Source organism: Schistocerca serialis, chromosome 1, assembly GCF_023864345.2.
Source record: "Schistocerca serialis cubense isolate TAMUIC-IGC-003099 chromosome 1, iqSchSeri2.2, whole genome shotgun sequence".
NCBI classification, from domain to species: domain Eukaryota; kingdom Metazoa; phylum Arthropoda; class Insecta; order Orthoptera; family Acrididae; genus Schistocerca; species Schistocerca serialis.
In genome coordinates, this window is record NC_064638.1 from 662,079,771 (window position 1) to 662,095,873 (window position 16,103).

Below are 16,103 nucleotides of genomic sequence, written 5' to 3' on the forward strand. Positions count from 1 at the left end.
ACTGGGAAGAGGGGCGAATTTCTTTGGCAGGAAGACATGGCTAAAAAATATTCAGTGGAACTGAAAAATTCATCATCTTCCTTGCAGTGTCTTACAAAAAACTGTAATATTTATGAAAGCCCCTCCCTCTTATTTGAGGCTTTTTGTGAACTTCTTGTGGTAAATATGAAATCCAATGAGTATACAGTTTCATGATAGAATGTGTGCGGAAATTTGTGGAAAAGCAGAAACAGAGTTTTCATGGTGAATTGTTAGTTCTCTTTCATCTTCTTTTCCACAGGGTGCCTATATTTCACCAAATACAAATGCCCTTTGTGTTTCTCATCCTACAGTAGTTGTTTTCTTTGTTCAACTGCCAAATCCATGTTTTTCCCACCAGGAAACAAACAAATGTGATGGTGAACATCAGCAACTGTCATATTCTGTGCATTTAAGATAAATATGATTAGGTGCCCTTACCCAAAGCACTGCATAGATATTTTTTGCATATGTACAGAAATTCTTGAACATCATAATAAACCAATACCAAGCATCATTACTGCTGTTGTCTCAAACAATGGCACCTTTGCTCTGCTAATGAGTAACATTAGTTTGAGCTAACTGACAACATTAGAAGAAATGTCAAAAGAACAGCACCTCCGAGCTACCTGGAAAGACACAAACCATGACAGGTGGAGAGGGGAAATGATGATATGTGACAATGGGAGGAAGGGGGAAAAAACTGTACCCCAGAGGGAGATAAAGAGCCTAAATGTTGATATAATTTTAAAAAATGCTGTCACACTTTTACTGCTGAATATACTCTTGGAAACGCATGCGTGCGTGGAAGGAGGAGAGATGGCACCTGTGCTTGCATGTGGATGAATGTGTGCACCTCAAACAAAGACTTTGAAATCATAAGACTAAGTGGTCTATTGAACTATGATAATAATACTCCTGTAGTGGGGTGACGATGAAGACATTCAAAATCTAGTATGCGCTGAAATTTTGCAAAGAATGTTAATGAAGACATGATTAATGTTTATAAAGATAGATTAGGGGGAGAGGGGAAGGGGATCGGAAAGGGGAAAGGGGGAGGAGAAATGGTACCAGACAAAAAAGGAGTCAGAAATAAAGACAAAAAACAAATGTTATGATTGAAACAGGAATACTGTGAAAGGAGTACTGTTAAATACCACTTTTATACTTTTCAAGGGACTTCAAAAACTGTGTAAAATGTGGGGAAACATGAAAGGTGGGAAATTGCTATTTAAGCAGCAACAATTTCAAGTAGAACTCCTCCTCCCCATGTTTCCATATTTTATGCATCAAAGTACCCATATCAGACTTGTTTATTATTTAACAAACGTGTTCCTAATTTGGTACTATGTTTAGCCACTAGCATGGCATTTCCTGACATTTTAACACAACAACTCATGTTACTAATCTCACACTATAAAATGTCATTTGCTGAAGATGCTGGGCAAAAGCAATTGGATCAAAGCAGACTCACTGGTGGGACAGTCACTGCCCTCTTATTGCAAAGCTGATTACAGATTTATAGGTTATAAAAGAAACAAGCATTTAATGTTAACGCTGCGAAGAACATATCAGATGTGTGCGACTGGGTCACACAGAAAAATCAGCCATAGCAGAACACAGCATAAATGAAGAACACACCTTCAACTTCAAAAACACGAAGGTACTGTGCTGAGCATCTGGCTTCTGGGAAAGCGTTATCAAAGAATCCATAGAAATAAGGGTTCATGACAATCTGGTCAACAGAGATGAGAGATACCAACTCAGTGCAGCATGGAACCCTGCGATAGCGGCAATCCGTCGGGAGTGCGTCCGTCAACGTCCTCCGCTGCGGATGCAGACAGAAGGCTTACACCGAGAACCAAACGCGGCCGCTGGGGGCGACTGCCATCCCCACCACTGCGCGCACGCCGCTGGTCCACCACAGCCACTGGAGGTCCAGTGGAGGGGGGCGACCGCGCATATAAATAGCCCGCTCTCTACGAATCTTGACACTTCGCCAGAAGATGGGTAGTATGACACTTCCCGAAATGTCGCGAGATATCAACACTTATCACCCGGCTGGAGACCCGAGAAACCTTCATCAATAGTTTATGCCGGGAAAGCCTACAGTCACATATAAGCATTTAATGTGTTAATGCAGCCTAGAAGTGACATGAAAATTGGTGTTGAGCTGCTAGAACAACCAGGTATAGCCTCTTCTCATATTTTTCCAAATAACAGTAATAACCACTACGCACAACACACACAAATCAACACTATTTTTACACTGACTACTTCACTGTTACAGCTGGCAACAAGCCTAAACACTCCACAGTAGCCTGGAGTGAGCCAAAGTTTACCAATTGGAAAAGGGCCACAGTAAAGAGGGTGATTAACAAAAATTATGCTTTTTGGAGAGAGGCAGACAGTAGCCAATTGAGCACCGACCATGTTGATTTAAGTGTTTGTGATGCTAAGCTGGCATATTTGGCAGTTTTGTCTTCATACTCGTGTACTACACAAACGCAGTTTAAGTGTTACACCACGTAAAAGAGTTCTTCAAAATGCATCATTTGCAGTGCACTTCATCATGCTACATTGTTGGAAAAAGGGACGACCATAAATTAACACAGTGCCAAGAACTTGTGTAATCATTTTAGATTTTACAATGACAAGTGCATGAAGTATTGAAAAGTGCATTAAATATCATACACTAACATAAGAGACTGGGCTATGCTACGGATCAGTCTGTCACCTAGACTTTATTTCACAATCATAGTCGGTGGCTTCACCAAATAGCAACCAAACTGACACTTTACAAACTAAGAATTAACTTTGACCTCTGGCTTTGCTACAGATCAATCTGACACCATAATCAAGATTTTGGGGTGGGAGGTAGGGGGAGGCAGTTGTACATATCACAATTTAGCCTTTTAAGCACTTATTTTATAAAACATCAATAAGTCATTAACAACCGGTACAGCCATTCATACTTTTTACAAAAAATCAAAAATTGTTTATTGTTTTAATTTTTTGTGATTTTTCAATATGGCTTTCCAGTTCATAAACACAATGGAGAGCTTAGACATCTATATCTGCAGCACAATTGTACTTTTTACTGTCTTCACTGCTGCATTTACGTAGGCAACAGAGAGAATCCCACTGTCATCATCTCTATCTCTTATCATTTTACTGTATATGGAAGCCAGTTATACTTAAAACAATGCAAATGGTTTAGAAGTAAAGGAGGCAAGTTACCAGATGAAAGAAGCATTGAGTTATCAGAAGGCACAATGCATGATGACTACAGTTCATCAGGTAGACTGTTGCGAGAGGTTGTGTCAGACAGAGTGAATAGAGGGAGAAAGGATGCAGGAGGGAGGGTTGACAAGAGATGGCTGAAGGCTCAGAGGGAGGCAGCAGGTGTGTAGGGTAGGAACACAGGAGGGAGAGGCATCAGTTGTACAGGATAGGGGTATGACACGGGCACAGGAGACGACGTTTTCGTGTGCGGCATAACGACACTGATGTGGCAGAGTGAACTGGAGGAGGGTGCAGGACAGAGGATGGGGAGACTCTTGGATAGTGGGTGTGGGTGTCGTGGGTTAGTGGAGATGAGGCCAGGATGATTGTGGGAGTGAAGAATGTGTTGATGTGTCACAACTCCCACTCACATAGTTCGTAAAAGATGATGTTGGGAGGGGAGGAGGGGGGGGGGGTTAGTCTGCAGATGGCATAGTTTGTGAAGCAGCCACTGAACTCAAGCATATTGTGTTTAGCAGCATATTCCGCCACTGGGTGGTCAACTCTGGTCTTGGCCACAGTTTTCAGTGGCCATTCATTCTTGTGTACAATTGTTTGGTGGTCATGCCTACATAAAACGCTTTACAGAAATTGCAGCAGATCTGGTACATGACATGCCTACTTTCATAGGTGCTCTGATGGAATTAGATAAGCCTGTGACAGGATTGGAGTGAGTGTGCTGGCTGGGTGACTCCAAAGGTCTTGCAATTTGTTCTTAGACAATGATATAACCCTTTTGAAAGGGTTAAGCGTTGGAGTGGCAATTGTCAAAAGCTAGCAAAGTAGGGGGTTGTCTCTCGCTCCTAAATTATCTCTATCTTCATCACATACATTTTCAACAGTGTCAACATTATCGTCAGTATGTAGGAAATCTCACACTGGATGCTCCAGCGGCAGATTTTCATATAATGAACAATGGAGAGTTCCAGTGTCATCATTATTACTCAGTCTTGGTAAGTCAAATGCATTTCCTTCACCTGCCTGAAAGAACGCAGCTTTTCAGAAGCAGTTGGAGACCATAGACTCTTTAACCTCTGTCCATGCCTTGGCAATATAGTACAAAGCATCTAAAATTGATAGTTTATAGGAGGTCAGATGTTTTCTAGCTTCCATCAAACTTAATGCCTTCTGCACTATGGCTTCCTTGTAATAGGTTTTGAAGGTATGGATAAAATCAGTATCCAAGGGCTGCAGCAATATGCAGTGCAGTCTGGTGACAGAAACTTTAACTGCACAATTTATATGTTTTGGATGAGCATGGCAACAATCCATAAACAGGAGAATTTTCATATTACAGATACCCATTTTTGAATCAACTGCTTCTTGAATACTTACAATGTAATCCACACCTTGCTATTGGCACTATGGTCCATGAGTAATGTTTTTACATTTTAAAACCAATGTACTTTTTTGCCATGAGCATTTGTACCTAGCATGACTGGATTAGTATGTGTTCCCTTAATGGAAATTTCCTCCTATAAATGCAAGTGTTTTATTTAGAAGCATATTAAAAAAAGAGACCATTTTCATCTATGTTGAAGGTGACTTTCAGTTTACATGGTTTTATAAGTTTTTGTAATCTACCACTCTGTCATTCACAAATAGTTTTCATGTTTATGTTCCTACAAGAATTCCAGATAAAATATATCACATGAAGGGTTCTCAGAACAAAGTTCCCAATGCTTTATTAAGATTATCTTTGAGTATAAATTAAATGAAACGTACCAAGGGACCTGGTGTCATTGTTGTGATTAACTTTCTAACTGTAAGTTACACCAATACGGACCTTACCCTTAAAAATAAACAATGAATAAAGACTGGTGAATATTTAGCATTAAATTTCAGCAATGCACACAGGCAAGATTGTCACCATCTGAAGAGGAATTATGGATAATTATTGATCATATTTTGTTCTGGAGACTAAACTACTGGGAAATTATACGAGAGGGGTCAAAACGTTTCTAGCCAAACAAATAAACAATGGTAGAAATTTCAAAATACTAATTTATTTTTCAATATAATACCTGTGTACACTAATACACTTGTGGGCATACTCTGATAACTTCTGCAAAGCATTCAAATAAAACGTCTTCGATTTTGAGTCCAACCAAGCATTCGCAGCATCAATCGCTGCATCATTACTGTCAAATTGTCCTCTTTTGAGGTCTTTTTTTGAGGTTTGGGAAAAGAAAAAAAGTCTGATGGAGCCAAATCTGAAGAATATGCCAGACGACATAACAATTCGAACCCACAGTCATGCAGAGTTTCCAGTGTTGCAAGGGTTCTGTGCACCAGTGCATTGTCCTGATGCAAATTTCTGCTCCTTCTTTCTCTCTCTCTTCTCTTAAATGGCGCAGGAGGGTGCAATAAAACAATGCATTGATAGTTATGCCCCTTTGCAAGTAATCTACCATAATTACCCACTCTGCATCCCAGAAGACTGATGCCATCACCTTACCTGCTGATTTTTGCACCTGGAATTTATTTGGGGTAGGGGATGAAGTATGTTTCCATTGTTGTGACTGTTTTTTTGTCTCAGGGTCAAAGTGGTGAACCCACGCTTCGTCCATTTTCACATACCTTGCAAGAAAGCCATCTTCACTCACTTCAAATTGGCAGACAATTTCTTCACAACACTGCACACGTTCCCATCTCTGATCTGCATACAAGTCTTTCGGGATCCACTAAGATGAAACTTTCCGCATTCCTGAAATATCCACAGCAATGTCATGAGCATGCCCATGGGAGATTCCATATATCATTTCAATGTGCCGCAACATTGTTTGATGATCACAGAAAATTGTGTCATAAATTGCAGTCACTGTTTGATCACTGGCAATGGTGCCAGGCCTTCTGCTCCTTGGTGCATCTTCCACACTTGTTCTTCCACATTTGAAGTCAGACACCCAGTTTTTCACTGTTGCATGAGATGGAGCACTGTCCTTAAGTGTATTCCACATGTCTCCATAATTTCTTTGGGCATCATTCCATTCAAATGGAAATATTCAATCACAGCACTGATCTTAATTTTCTCGATATTCATCATTTTGCCTACACTATAATATACAATGCATCCTAGCGACAAAACAAACAAAGCTGGAGCCGCGAAATTTGACTTGCATACCCACAAAGTGTCACCATAAAAGTTGGTGGTGGTGTTTGTGCGAGATATTATGGTAACTATCTTGAGGTAGAAACTTTTCAACCGTCCTTTGTACATACCTCAAAATGTGGAAGAAGATATAATATGGTTTATCCATAAGGGAGAGAGACATTTTGGTTCTCATAAGTGTATTAGGCACATTAATAAATTTTATTACTTTAAAAACTTATGTAGGTAAATAATATAGCTACTAACATGCTGTGAAATGTGGGAAGGCTAAAAATGAAAACAGTCACCTACAATATGAACTACAGTGGAACTTCCAATTTTATATTTTCCGATTTTACATTTTTTGCAATTCTACACAATAAATTCATAGAACCTGTGTAAAACCCATAAGATCAATGCTAAGAATTCCCCGGTTTTACATTTATTCCTAGTAAGGTTTACCAAGATTCTAAGTTCTCACTTGACTTCATCCCATTTTCTTCCTATTGATATTTGATGTGACTGAACACTTAATAAGTGGCTTGAAAGACAGATGGTTTGTACCATGGGTAGCGGGGGAACTAAGAAAATATTTTAGGCCATTGAGGAGAGGAGAGATGTGAGACAGGAAATGCTGATGTAATCCACAACCAATGTAGCCCACACAACTTGTAACAATTATGATAGAACTACTGCTAGGTTGCAGTGGTAATGAAAAAACAAGACAGTTGACGTGAATTGTTTTGGAACAAGCTAATACGTGACGAAGTGGCCCAGCCACCACCTTTTCTAATGCCACTTTTAACTCAGTCTCTTCTTTTTGCATGTATTTCAAATGTATAAGGGGCATTCAAATGAAACCCAGTCACTAGCATAAACTAACGGCAATGATTTTATTAACTCAAAAATGTAGTTATACACAATACACATACTCAAAAATAGTCACCAAAACTGTTGGCACATTTATCCCACTGTGACACCAGCAGTCAATTCCATCATTGAAGAAGCTAGTAGCTGCTGTCAGATCCAGCCTGGACACAGTCACACACTTTGTCGTCCATTGCAAATTGATGTTCACAAATAGCTTGTTTTAGAGGTCCAAACACATGACAGTCACACGGTGAAAGGTCGGGACTGTACGGTGGATATTCCAGTGTTTCCCACCGAAACTGCTGCAATGTTGTCTTCACTGCATAGGCCATGCAGGAGGATAATGCCATTGGACAACATGCCATGGCATTTCAACTTGATGGCTCATCTAAGGTTCTGTAAAGTGGCTTGATAATGCTGGGCATTGATGGTGGTTCCCCATTCCAGAAACTTGACAAGCAGTGGACCCTTGTGGTCAGAAAAGGAGGACATCATGACCTTACCAGAACTGGTGTGCACGGCCTTTGATCTCTTTGCAGGTGGTGAAGTCACATGTATCCACTGCTTGCACTGACGCTTGCTTTACAATTAAAAATGGTGACAATTTTTGGTCACCTGTGACAATAAATGACAGAAAGCTGTATTCCTCCTCATGATAATGTTGCAGATGATTCAAAGACAGCGCCATACGAGTATTGTGCTGTTCGGCAGTCAGTTGGTGGGGAACCCACTGCGCACAGATTTTTCCAAAGTTCAAGTGTTGATGCATCATGATGTGGCTGGTGATTAAGCTAATACCCAGTAACCAATGGATCTTGTCCATAATGATTTTGCGGTTGTCCAAGACCAAAGCATTCACTTCCACAACCATTTCTGGTGTGATGACATGATGAGCCTGTCCAGAACGAGCATCGTCTTCCAGTGACTCGTGCCCCTCAAGGAATCGTTTGTGCCATTACACAATGCTTGAATAACTCAGACTGCACTCACCATACACAGCCTTCACAAATCGATTCATTTCATGGCCTCCAACTACCTCCGCCGTCAGAAATCAAATCACTCCTCATATGTTTGCTTACTCGCCTGTATGTTAGGTAGTGGACAATAACTTGTGTGAACGCCTTCTCTTCAGCATGAAACCACACTGGCGCTATGCAACGTCAAACGGTGCGCACACATCAGTCTCGACCAATAGATGGCACAACCGTACCCACAGTTACTTGATGCCACCTTACATCTAAGGCAAAAGTAGATACAATGACCAGGTTTCATTTGAATGAAGCTCATACAATATTCAGCAACAATATCAATCATCAACCTTTTAAATTCTCTCTCAAAGAATATGCTCGGTCGTAATCGAGAAAACATTGTCCATTTCCAGCAAGCGAGCTCTTATTGGCTGGTGATTTGTTAAGTTACCCAACAGCCATCACACCACACTAATACACGTAAAATGAGCTCACCTATTGGATGTGTGGGGAGAGTGGGTTGGTTGGTTGGTTGGTTGTTTGGGGGAAGAGACCAAACAGCGAGGTCATCGGTCTCATCGGATTAGGGAAGGATGGGGAAGGAAGTCGGCCGTGCCCTTTCAAAGGAATCATCCCAGCATTTGCCTGGAGTGATTTAGGGAAATCACGGAAAACCTAAATCAGGATGACCGGACGCGGGATTGAACGGTCGTCCTCCTGAATGCAAGTCCAATGTGCTAACCACTGCGCCACCTCGCTCGGTTGGGGAGAGTGGGAATGGCGCTTCAGCAATGGGGGAGCAGGTAGGGGTGAAATCATTTTGTGAAGTGCTAAAAATACACTTTTCATGCAGATTATGTGCTATGACAGAGATGTCACACAGAAATAGAACAAAGGTTTTTAGATAACACATTTTAGACGCTTTAGTGTTCAATTCTGACATGATACAGTTGCAACAACTACATACATTACTCATGTATATACTTTGCACACTGGAGATTGTAGAGATTGGTAGCAGTGACAGAGGACATGAAGTGAAACTGAAGCACCTGAATTGTCTTCCAAATTTTCATTTTACACAGTGTACAGAAATTCACTGAGCCAACTTCTAATAAGTTTGTAACATCAATTGGGAAAGTAAACTCATTTTGTCACATCTCTGTTTCTCTCATTAAGCCTAAAATAACATTTTAACAGTGGTGAGCATAGGAAGTGCAGCTCATAAGAAAAGCATTAAACAATAACAGCAAAGGTGACAAAGAATGTCATTAAGCAGATGTATGCAAATTATGCTTATGGTTTAACCAATTAGCTGCTGTGATGTTTTTGGTTTAATTCAAAATGTTCACCGATTTTTGCTTTTTTTCTGAGAGAGTACAAATTATGAACTCTCAAAAACACGTGTTTTGAATGTATAATTTGTAGTCATAGCATGTTGGAAGGCAGCTTGATTGCCTTGTACCCAGATACCAGTTTTAATTTTTTGATGATAATGGTCAGAGTAGAGAGGATATAAAATGTAGAGTCAGGAACTCTTTTCGGAAAGTATTTGTATGGATGTGAAACATTGAAGATAAATAATTTAGACAAGAAGAGAACAGAAGCTTTTGAAATGTGGTGCTACAGAAGAATGCTGAAGATTAGATAGGCAGATCACATAACTAAAGAGGAGGTATTGAATAGGATTGGGGAGAAGAGAAATTTGTGGCACAACTTGACTAGGAGAAAGGATCGCTTTGAAGGACATATTCTGAGGCATCAAGGGATCACCAATTTAGTATAGGAGGGCAGCGTGGAGGGTATAAACCGTAGAGGGAGACCAAGAGATGAATACACTAAACAGATTCAGAAGGTTGTAGGTTGCAGTAGGTACTGGGATATGAAGAAGATTGCACAGGATAGAGTAGCATGGAGAGCTGCATCAAACCACTCTTTGGACTAAAGACCACAACAACCCAAAGGATTACATGATTTAACTGCAACCGATTTTTTTTTTTTACAGCTACCTTCAAACAGAGGAGGGGTAACCACTATCTTAGTACTGATAGAATGTTGGTCAAAGTACACAAAATTGTGTTCTTTTAAACAAGCTAATGTAGATACAGTAATAAAATGTTTAAGAGACTGTTTTAAAGACATAGGTAAGCCTTGCAGACTCCCACAGTTTACAAGTAATAATTTCAAAGAATTTTTAGCAAAAAATTATGATATCTATAGCTATTTCGAAATGTCATCCACAATCCAATCCTTGTGGCTGGATTATGAAGAAGATTGAATGTTTGTGAAGAACATATTGATCTAACAGGCACCGGCTTAGTTAATCCTTGAATTCCATACCACCTCGAATGAACTACTCCATATGTTTACAGATTCATCACCAGCAAAAATAATCAATAAAACTGTTAAGGGTGAACCACTGTTAAAGTTACACTTGTTTTGTAAATAAAACCGACTTTTCTTGGTGCAACTCTTCCCTGATGCATTTCGCCTTTTTCTTGCTCGAAGGCATCTTCAGTGGGATAGTTTGCTGTGATCTGCATTTCCTCTGATCTGGTCTGGAGGTTGCACTACCATTTTATTTTCAAAACATAAGCACAATTTTGTATTCCAAACTTTCTCACACTGTTCACCATGTTTCTCCTTGTTAGGAAAATATAAAATAAGTTGCAGCAAGAAAAGGCGGTTTTATTTACAAAACAAGTATTTCTGTGCTTCCTGTTGAGGGTGGCCATGCAAACAAACTTGTACTGTTGATGTTGTTTAAGTGCTGCCTTCTGTGCCCACTAAATCTGAAGAACTACAAAATACAGTGAAGGATAATTTGCAAGAACAATTCGAAAGTAGATTAAGGAAATATAACAAAAAAGCAATTACATCAGCATTCTAGGTTGATGACTTAGTATTAGCCAAGGACTTCCATCCTAGTTCTAACTTAAAGAGAGAAACAAGTAATTCTTTTCGAAAATATAGAGGATCTTTAAAGATGCTTGGCCTTCCTCATCTAAAAGCAGTATACTTAGTAGGCCCAAACACTACTCAAGAGAAGGGCTTAGATAACATTGATATGTTAAAGAAACTTAAACCCTTAGGACAATCTGCCATCTCTGCATATTTGGCAGAGTGATGACCGCAAGCTTCCAAGTTAGCTGCTTTACATTTTCATACTTCCGTTTTCCCCAGAGCAGTTTCTTCTACTCTTACTATCCTGTGATTTTTAACCTGAATTTATCTTTCACTGTCCTATATTAATTTTAGTCATAGAATGACCCGTCTTGTTACAGAAAGACTTATTACAGTTCTCTCATATGGAAAAGAAATAAATACAAAAAGTACAAACAAAAACCATTACAGCTACAGTACAAGATGTACTGTATATGTTCTGTATAGTAGGAGTTTCATACTTTTCATATACAGCATATCGATGAAGAATCCATCAAGAAGGGATCCTGGGATGTGGGGGTGGTGTGGGATTCTTTCTTTGGGACTCTATCTTCTTTCTTTGATCGTAGCAAGCTTGTAATTAATTTTCATTTTCTTTCTTTTCTGAGAGGAATAGGCCCTACCAATTCTATCCTCCCCCTTTCCACATTCATATATTTCTATTGTCACATAGAAGAAGGTGTAATTAGAAGAATGACGAACACTAACTTCACTTAACATAGGTTTATTCAGCACTTTCACATACAAGAGCGCGGAGCGAACTGCCTCCGGCCAGAACACATACAGTATATATACAGCTACAGAACATTCCAGTACAATGATTCTTGTCATTTGTGGATACTTCTAGAATGTACTCGAACCAAATATAGAAATTAAAATTGTACAGTCTAGGTGAGTTTTGAACTCACGACCCTCTATCCAACATTTTAGTATCATAACCACTACACCACAGCGCTACTCAGCTTCTTCTGCAACATTGCTCCCTCTTAAGAGAAGAGAGTCTCCGTCTTACCTCCTCCTATTCTGGGAACAAGTCATCAGTCCTGCATACTCCGACTCCCAATGACTGATGCTCACCCTGGCAATGATCTTCTTAGAACTTCTTTGTCCGCTACACTCTTCGTCACCTTTTCACTTGTTGCCTGTCGCTGGAGCTTCGAATTTACCCTGGATGGCAGGATCCTTGTAGGGCTTCATTCGAAGGATGTGGACCGTATCTCTGATCTTTCGTCATCTTGTGCCGGGGTCGAAATCTTCAACTTCATAAGTAACATCAGACAACTGTCTTACAACCTTATACGGTTCAAAGTAGCGCCTGAGGAGCTTCTCAGAGACACCAACCTTCTGAATAGGAGTGAAGATCCAGAAGAGGCCACCAGGCTGGTAGACAACAGGGCGGTGGCTCGCGTCATACCTTCGGCAATCGTTTTCTTCAGCCTACAGCACGCAGAGTCAAGCTAACTGCCGAGCTTCCTCAGCTCTGGTTAACACCTGGCCGATGTAGTCGTCGTCCACGTCATCAGGATGTAACAGAAACACAGTGTCCATCGTCGAAGTTACCTCACGCCCATGCACCAGGAAAAATTGCATAAATCCTGTGGTGTCTTGTTTGGATGTGTTGTAGGCAAATGTCACGATAGGTTGCGCCTCCTCCCAATTGCTCTGCTCAACATTGAAGAACATTGATAGCAGGTCGACCAAGGTCTTATTAAGGCGTTCAGTAAGCCCGTTGGTTTGTGGATGGTAGGCAGTCGTCATGTGATGAGTAATGGTGCACCCGACAGTTTATCTCTGTCACAAGAATCAATTGGAAAACTTTCCTGCGATCTGTAATTAACGACCTTGGGGCACCGTGTTTTAATACAATGTCTTCCACAATGAATTTGGCTACCTTGGATGCTTCAGCTGTTTTCACAGCTTTTGTAATGGCATAGCGTGTCAGATAATCAGTGCAAACAATAATACATCTATTGCCACAAGCAGACGTTGGAAATCGTCCAAGGAGGTCAATCCCAACATGCTGGAAAGGAGTTTCGGCTGGAGAAATTGGTATGAGTTGGCCAGATGGTTTCTGAGGAACTGCCTTTCTCCTCTGGCACACTCTACAGTGCTACACATAGTGAGGGACACTCCTAAATAAACCTGGCCAGAAAAGTCTCTTGCAGATTCTATCGTAGGTCTTAATAAATCCTAAATGTCTGGCCTCAGGTGTCTCATGGAATTTCTGTAGAACATCTAAGCACATGTGTTTAGGAATCACTGGTAGCCACCTCTTTCCAAAACAGATCAAATTTTTTCTTGCAAAGTAATCCATTAACTACCTTAAAAAATTGTCCTTTCGCATCCTCTGACTGATTTAAGGCAAGCATAATTTGAGATATCTTGGCGTCCTCCTCCTGCTCAGCAGAAAGATCCTGGAGTGCAGTGAGACAGTCACTATCTTCATCAAAGTCTTGATGGTCTTGCACAGGGTTTCTTGAGACACAGTAGGCATCTTGGTGTTTTCTTCCACTTTTGTACACTATGGTAATGTCGTACTCTTGAAGACGTAGTGCCCACCTGGCGAGTCGTCCTGTTGGGTCCTTAAGATCTGTCAGCCTCCAAAGTGTAACAACTGTGAATGGCCTTCCATAGAGATACTGTCGAAATTTGCACATGGCCCAGATCACAGCAAGACATTCTCTTTCTGTAGTTGAGTAGTTTATCTCGGCTTTTGTAAGTGTCCTAGAAGCATAGACTATAACCTTCTCTTTTCCATCCAAAATTTGCACCTTGATCCCATACCCACTGGCATCTGTGTGTAGTTCTGTAGGTGCTCTCTCATCATACAGACCAAGTACAGGGTCAGTCGTCAGAGCTTTTTGCAGCACATCGAAAGAGTCTTGTTGAGCACCACCCCAGATAAATTTAGCATCAGCTTTTAACAACTCTTGGAGTGGCCTAGCTTTGATTCAAAAGTCTTTGATAAAATGACGGTAATAGGAACATAATCTGAGGAAGCTTCTCACATCTCTAATACTTTTAGGAATAGCGAATTCCATTATAGATCTCACCTTATCTGGGTCTGGCCGCACACCTTTGTTTGGCACAAGGTGTCCAAGTACTCTGATATCTTTTGCACCAAAGAGACACTTTCTTGGATTAAGTTTCAGTCCGCCTTGTTGGAGACACTCAAGAACGGCCCTCAGTCATTTTATATGTTCATCAAATGTCTCTGAGAATAATGTCACCACAAGAATAATGTCACGTAGAAGAAGGTGAAATTAGATGAATGACAAACACTAACTTCACTTAACAAAGGTTTATTCAGCACTTGCACATACAAGAGTGCGGAGCAAACTGCCTCCGGCCAGATCACATACAGTATACATATACAGCTACAGAACATTCCAGTACAATGATTCTTGCCATTTTTGGATACTTCTAGAATGAACTCAAACTGAATATAGGAATTAAAATTGGACAGTCCAGGTGAGTTTTGAACTCACAAACCCTCCATTCAACAGTTTAGTATCATAACCACTACACCACGGTGCTACTCAGCTCCTTCTGCGACATTATTACCGAAACACTTCTTTTCCAGACTACATTGTGGTGATCACAACCTACTAGCATAGAGCAATGACACACATTCACCACTGACACAATTACACAGTTAATCAATGCAGACATTATGTTTGATGATAATACACATGTTAGTCACACTACAAAAACTGGGGGAAGTGGACAGGAAAGGAAACCATTCCCTAAGGGAAATCAATTACAACATGCTAACGTAAGCACTTTGAAGATTTCAAGTCATTAAGTATCTTATTATCGAGAAGACTAAATACAGCTTAGGAGAAAAGTAGAATTATTCTCAATAGAACTTGAGAAAAGGCTTTTAATATAGTGCAAGCAAGCATTTCAAAAAGTGAGAATGGAGTATGTTATCTGTCACTGCAAATTTCACTTTTGCATGATTTTTAGTGCGGGCAGAATGTGACCACTGTTATGGTTAAGAAAAATAAATCATATAATCGAGTAGTAGTGAATATAACCCAGGCAAATACTAATTAACAAATGCTATTTATAGAAAGGTAATATATAACATTGCAAGAAGTACAGGCAGAAATTATAAAACAATGAGTTATGAAACATCTGCCAGAGAAACCAGGTAGAGTCACCAGGTTACATGGAAACTTAGCCTTTGGGAGGCATAAAGGGTCAGAGGCTCTGCAAGCTGTTTAAGTTTTAAGATGGGGTGTACCCAATTTTAGACAGATACTGGACTCATAGAAGGTGTGGCATATACCTAGATCAGGTGAGTCCATAGATGGAATTACCTGACTTACGTAATGAATGTGTAAGAGAGTAAAGGATAAGCAGATCCATGGAAAGCATGGCATATTCCTAGGTTAGGTGAATCCACAGACGTGGGGTCAATAGAAGTACACTCGCACTGAAAATATAAAAAGGTAATTGCACAGCATCTGCCAACAGAATAAGCTGTAACAGCAATTCTTATAGAGATAGGAAGCCATACAGTAACAGTCACACTCTTGAAATGTTCTCCAAAATAGAAGCTAATAGACTTAGATGAGCACTGATGATTCTTTGCATCCAGATGCCTGCAAATGTTTGATTTACTACAAATATAAGATTTGTAGAGAGTGTTGTAAATTAAAATATCAGCATGTACTTCCTTATGGTACAGATGAAGCTAACCATTTTTCTACCTCACCATAATTGAAAAACTTACACTCATGGGATCAATAACTTCAAAGTAAAGAAATAGCAGTTATATTGAATTAAACATAATATAACCCAACTGAAGCAATTCAGCTACTGCTTGTACTCTTATTGACAGAAAAGAATGACCAATTGGACCTTCACAAACAATGCAACAAGTACATCCAGTGTTAATCTATTCTTTGTCTGACCAATATGGA

The 16,103-nt window shown here is 40.1% G+C and overlaps 1 protein-coding gene across 1 annotated transcript in view; it reads right to left on the reverse strand.

Annotated features, from left to right (window-relative positions):
- The window catches only part of LOC126479773 (presenilin homolog), a 99,410-nt gene that overhangs the window by 15,334 nt on the left and 67,973 nt on the right, over positions 1 to 16,103 (reverse strand). The gene's annotated exons all lie outside the window — the stretch shown is intronic.